The sequence below is a fragment of the Heptranchias perlo genome, chromosome 20 (assembly GCF_035084215.1).
Source record: "Heptranchias perlo isolate sHepPer1 chromosome 20, sHepPer1.hap1, whole genome shotgun sequence".
Lineage (NCBI taxonomy): Eukaryota > Metazoa > Chordata > Chondrichthyes > Hexanchiformes > Hexanchidae > Heptranchias > Heptranchias perlo.
This window is the reverse complement of record NC_090344.1, coordinates 11,871,438-11,877,437: the sequence shown is the minus strand read 5'-3', so window position 1 is coordinate 11,877,437 and position 6,000 is coordinate 11,871,438. Positions and strand designations below refer to the sequence as shown.

General features: G+C 43.2%; 3 non-coding genes across 3 annotated transcripts; 2 read left to right on the top strand and 1 right to left on the bottom strand.

Annotated features, from left to right (window-relative positions):
• The first annotated feature begins 1,878 nt into the window (after window positions 1-1,878).
• Window positions 1,879-1,952, top strand: trnai-aau (transfer RNA isoleucine (anticodon AAU)). Its single transcript has one exon. It is a non-coding gene; the product is annotated as a tRNA-Ile (tRNA).
• A 526-nt stretch (window positions 1,953-2,478) lies between these two features.
• On the bottom strand, window positions 2,479-2,568 carry trnap-agg (transfer RNA proline (anticodon AGG)). Its single transcript is given in 2 exon segments — window positions 2,479-2,514; window positions 2,533-2,568. It is a non-coding gene; the product is annotated as a tRNA-Pro (tRNA).
• Window positions 2,569-4,446: 1,878 nt separating this feature from the next.
• trnai-aau (transfer RNA isoleucine (anticodon AAU)) lies at window positions 4,447-4,520 on the top strand. Its single transcript has one exon. It is a non-coding gene; the product is annotated as a tRNA-Ile (tRNA).
• The last annotated feature ends 1,480 nt before the right edge of the window (window positions 4,521-6,000 follow it).

The following is a 6,000-nucleotide window of genomic DNA, read 5'->3' as shown; positions in this document are numbered from 1 at the left end:
GCTTGCTAGAAAGTCCTGCAGCCGGTCTAAAATTTCACCATAGTCTTCAGCCGATCGGCTATCCTTTGCAACCACTTCTGTCCACCCAATCTCGTTTTCTATTCCTATATACAGCAATATCAAGTTGTACACTACCTATTTACAGTCACCAATATTAGCCTCTCTTTACTAAATTCGTTTACAATGTACGACTTGTTTTTTCAAATAATACTTTTCAGAATTAGTTAATCTGAAGCTACATTGGCATCTGTCTCGGCATCGTCAGAGTATACAAGCTACCATAAGTATATTTTACTCACATTGCTGTTTTCTTTCACTGTGAGGGCGAAGAGACAAAAATGTGGAGACATTAGCTACGAATTTATCAGCTGGGTTGCACCTTTACTTTTCCGACCGTCTCAGTCTTTTATTCCTTTACCTTTCCCTGCTGGTGTTGCAGGTTAGATCAGCCTTTACCGTTCCAGGAAGCCTGAGAAGTCCATCAGGGGACAACATGGAGACAAGAGACAAGGAGAGATAGAGAGATTCGTGCAAATAAAGTCGCTTATAAATGGGTGGTTCTGCAAAGTAGCAGAATTTTAGTTGCAGATTGGGCAAGATTCTTTCTTGTGTATTTGAATTTTGCAAGAGTACATTGGGCACCCAATTAAAAGCGCCGGCCACGCTCGAGTATCTCTCATGCTCTGAGAGAGACAAATGAAGTGAGTTAGATCCAGTTCATTCATTTGAGCATTGAACGGATCTTTAAACAATAATTCAGCGAGCAGAAATCAAACCTGCGAAGGAAAACTCCATTTGATCTTGAATTTAACGCTTCAACCACTCGGCGATCGCAGCGGCACATGGCAGTACTTGCATGCATGGCTGTAGATGCTACTTTACACTGCCAGTTGCTTCAAACGATGCCCGATAGACCGGCGTTGTCTTGTAGCTTTCCCAGGAGCTTCATTTGATTCGGTGGGTCAAGTTTGGGAAATTGAACGATTTGCACCGGCAGCTTGTGGTAGCATATTACCTCATTTTCATTACCGGTAATGAACCACTGCAGCCACTGCAGAATTCGGTGCCACCCACAGCCGATCGGCCATCCTTTCAGACCTCTTCTATCCATCCAATCACGTTTTCTATTCCGATGTAGAGAAATGTCGAGTTGCACACTAACTATTTCCTCCGTTCTCTTTCGCAAACATATCACTGAACCAAACTTCACAAGTCACTCAGGAAAAATAATTCAGTTCAAAATCATTCGCTTCCGAAGGACCTGCGAGGACAGACTGACCAAACCTGCGTTCAGTCGTGAAGCTTGTGGGTGTGTTGTGATCCGAAGGGACAGAGACAGGCCTGCGACACGGAGCGAAGGCAGGAACTCAGAAATGTGGCCATAAATGGGCAGACAGTCAGTCACAGTCATTGATTCTGACACACGGCCCGGTAGTTGTTCAGTCAGTCGGGGAGCGAGGCCTGCAGCCAGCAAAGAAAAAGCCTGGCCTGAGAATAAGGCAGAGACCCAATCAGACGGATAGACAGACAGACATCTGACTCAACGTCGAAACGCAGCGTGATCGAATCACGTTGCGGTGATATCATTTTCACAGTAGCTCAGGTTCCTGCCCACAGGTTTTATAGCGGGGCAGTGTTTTATGGATGGTCTGTTCATTGTGAGTAAAATATTATTGATCGGAATTTAATTTGTTACATTAAAGTGCTCTTTGTTTGTTAATTTTGATCTACATCCTCGACAGTATATACAGAAACAAGTAACAATGTTTAAGGGATGTGGTTTATTCAATATTCGTTGCAAAACCCTGTCAGCTGGTGTAAAAATAAACTCAAACTACCCAACACGCGGGTAAGCCCATAAAGCTAAACTACATAGATGGCCGGTTAGCTCAGTTGGTTAGAGCGTGGTGCTAATAACGCCAAGGCCGCGGGTTCGATCCCCGTACGGGCCATAAGGTTCCTAATGCAATGCGTTGGTAACTTTTAAAAGTTTGGCAGACTTTGGAAACAAGCGAATCCACACAAAATGTCATGAGGTCAATTTTTTGGAGTAACATCCATTGATATGTTTTCTGATCTATCTTTTTGAGGTCCAAAGTGGACGGCCTCAAACTTGCTTACGTTGAAATCCATTTGCCGCAGTTTTGCCCATTCACTTAATCGAGTAATATCTCTCTGTAATCTCATTCTTCCATCCACACTGCTCATAATTCTGTCTATCTTTGTGTCATCGGCAAACTTGGATATGTGTTTCTCGATCCCGTCATCTAATATCAATGAGACCGCCTAAATTGGGGTAAATTCACATTCAGCTTCAATCTCCACATCATCTTGAGACATTTTATTTACTCCGTGTGTGTTGCGCCTTGGAAACTTCTGCACTTTGTCCTCTGGAGCTCAAATATAATTCAATTCGAACAACTGCAAAGATGTCAGAATCCAATTGGTGACTTTTCACTAAAAAGCAGTGAGATAACAGGGCTCGTCCGGGATTTGAACCCGGGACCTCTCGCATATTCTATTAGAAAAACGCCCTAAGCGAGAATCATACCCCTAGACCAACGAGCCGCTTGCTAGAAAGTCCTGCAGCCGGTCTAAAATTTCACCATAGTCTTCAGCCGATCGGCTATCCTTTGCAACCGCTTCTGTCCACCCAATCTCGTTTTCTATTCCTATATACAGCAATATCAAGTTGTACACTACCTATTTACAGTCACCAATATTAGCCTCTCTTTACTAAATTCGTTTACAATGTACGACTTGTTTTTTCAAATAATACTTTTCAGAATTAGTTAATCTGAAGCTACATTGGCATCTGTCTCGTCATCGTCAGAGTATACAAGCTACCATAAGTATATTTTACTCACATTGCTGTTTTCTTTCACTGTGAGGGCGAAGAGACAAAAATGTGGAGACATTAGCTACGAATTTATCAGCTGGGTTGCACCTTTACTTTTCCGACCGTCTCAGTCTTTTTTTCCTTTACCTTTCCCTGCTGGTGTTGCAGATTAGATCAGCCTTTACCGTTCCAGGAAGCCTGAGAAGTCCATCAGGGGACAACATGGAGACAAGAGACAAGGAGAGATAGAGAGATTCGTGCAAATAAAGTCGCTTATAAATGGGTGGTTCTGCAAAGTAGCAGAATTTTAGTTGCAGATTGGGCAAGATTCTTTCTTGTGTATTTGAATTTTGAAAGAGTACATTGTGCACCCAATTAAAAGCGCCGGCCACGCTCGAGTATCTCTCATGCTCTGAGAGAGACAAATGAAGTGAGTTAGATCCAGTTCATTCATTTGAGCATTGAACGGATCTTTAAACAATAATTCAGCGAGCAGAAATCAAACCTGCGAAGGAAAACTCCATTTGATCTTGAATTTAACGCTTCAACCACTCGGCGATCGCAGCGGCACATGGCAGTACTTGCATGCATGGCTGTAGATGCTACTTTACACTGCCAGTTGCTTCAAACGATGCCCGATAGACCGGCGTTGTCTTGTAGCTTTCCCAGGAGCTTCATTTGATTCGGTGGGTCAAGTTTGGGAAATTGAACGATTTGCACCGGCAGCTTGTGGTAGCATATTACCTCATTTTCATTACCGGTAATGAACCACTGCAGCCACTGCAGAATTCGGTGCCACCCACAGCCGATCGGCCATCCTTTCAGACCTCTTCTATCCATCCAATTACGTTTTCTATTCCGATGTAGAGAAATGTCGAGTTGCACACTAACTATTTCCTCCGTTCTCTTTCGCAAACATATCACTGAACCAAACTTCACAAGTCACTCAGGAAAAATAATTCAGTTCAAAATCATTCGCTTCCGAAGGACCTGCGAGGACAGACTGACCAAACCTGCGTTCAGTCGTGAAGCTTGTGGGTGTGTTGTGATCCGAAGGGACAGAGACAGGCCTGCGACACGGAGCGAAGGCAGGAACTCAGAAATGTGGCCATAAATGGGCAGACAGTCAGTCACAGTCATTGATTCTGACACACGGCCCGGTAGTTGTTCAGTCAGTCGGGGAGCGAGGCCTGCAGCCAGCAAAGAAAAAGCCTGGCCTGAGAATAAGGCAGAGACCCAATCAGACGGATAGACAGACAGACATCTGACTCAACGTCGAAACGCAGCGTGATCGAATCACGTTGCGGTGATATCATTTTCACAGTAGCTCAGGGTCCTGCCCACAGGTTTTATAGCGGGGCAGTGTTTTATGGATGGTCTGTTCATTGTGAGTAAAATATTATTGATCGGAATTTAATTTGTTACATTAAAGTGCTCTTTGTTTGTTAATTTTGATCTACATCCTCGACAGTATATACAGAAACAAGTAACAATGTTTAAGGGATGTGGTTTATTCAATATTCGTTGCAAAACCCTGTCAGCTGGTGTAAAAATAAACTCAAACTACCCAACACGCGGGTAAGCCCATAAAGCTAAACTACATAGATGGCCGGTTAGCTCAGTTGGTTAGAGCGTGGTGCTAATAACGCCAAGGCCGCGGGTTCGATCCCCGTACGGGCCATAAGGTTCCTGTTGCAATGCGTTGGTAACTTTTAAAAGTTTGGCACACTTTCGAAACAAGCGAATCCACACAAAATGTCATGAGGTCAATTTTTTGGAGTAACATCCATTGATATGTTTTCTGATCTATCTTTTTGAGGTCCAAAGTGGACGGCCTCAAACTTGCTTACGTTGAAATCCATTTGCCGCAGTTTTGCCCATTCACTTAATCGAGTAATATCTCTCTGTAATCTCATTCTTCCATCCACACTGCTTATAATTCTGTCTATCTTTGTGTCATCGGCAAACTTGGATATGTGTTTCTCGATCCCGTCATCTAATATCAATGAGACCGCCTAAATTGGGGTAAATTCACATTCAGCTTCAATCTCCACATCATCTTGAGACATTTTTTTTTGCTCCGTGTGTGTTGCGCCTTGGAAACTTCTGCACTTTGTCCTCTGGAGCTCAAATATAATTCAATTCGAACAACTGCAAAGATGTCAGAATCCAATTGGTGACTTTTCACTAAAAAGCAGTGAGATAACAGGGCTCGCCCGGGATTTGAACCCGGGACCTCTCGCATATTCTATTAGAAAAACGCCCTAAGCGAGAATCATACCCCTAGACTGCAGCCGGTCTAAAATTTCACCATAGTCTTCAGCCGATCGGCTATCCTTTGCAACCGCTTCTGTCCACCCAATCTCGTTTTCTATTCCTATATACAGCAATATCAAGTTGTACACTACCTATTTACAGTCACCAATATTAGCCTCTCTTTACTAAATTCGTTTACAATGTACGACTTGTTTTTTCAAATAATACTTTTCAGAATTAGTTAATCTGAAGCTACATTGGCATCTGTCTCGTCATCGTCAGAGAATACAAGCTACCATAAGTATATTTTACTCACATTGCTGTTTTCTTTCATTGTGAGGGCGAAGAGACAAAAATGTGGAGACATTAGCTACGAATTTATCAGCTGGGTTGCACCTTTACTTTTCCGACCGTCTCAGTCTTTTTTTCCTTTACCTTTCCCTGCTGGTGTTGCAGATTAGATCAGCCTTTACCGTTCCAGGAAGCCTGAGAAGTCCATCAGGGGACAACATGGAGACAAGAGACAAGGAGAGATAGAGAGATTCGTGCAAATAAAGTCGCTTATAAATGGGTGGTTCTGCAAAGTAGCAGAATTTTAGTTGCAGATTGGGCAAGATTCTTTCTTGTGTATTTGAATTTTGAAAGAGTACATTGGGCACCCAATGAAAAGCGCCGGCCACGCTCGAGTATCTCTCATGCTCTGAGAGAGACAAATGAAGTGAGTTAGATCCAGTTCATTCATTTGAGCATTGAACGGATCTTTAAACAATAATTCAGCGAGCAGAAATCAAACCTGCGAAGGAAAACTCCATTTGATCTTGAATTTAACGCTTCAACCACTCGGCGATCGCAGCGGCACATGGCAGTACTTGCATGCATGGCTGTAGATGCTACTTTACACTGCC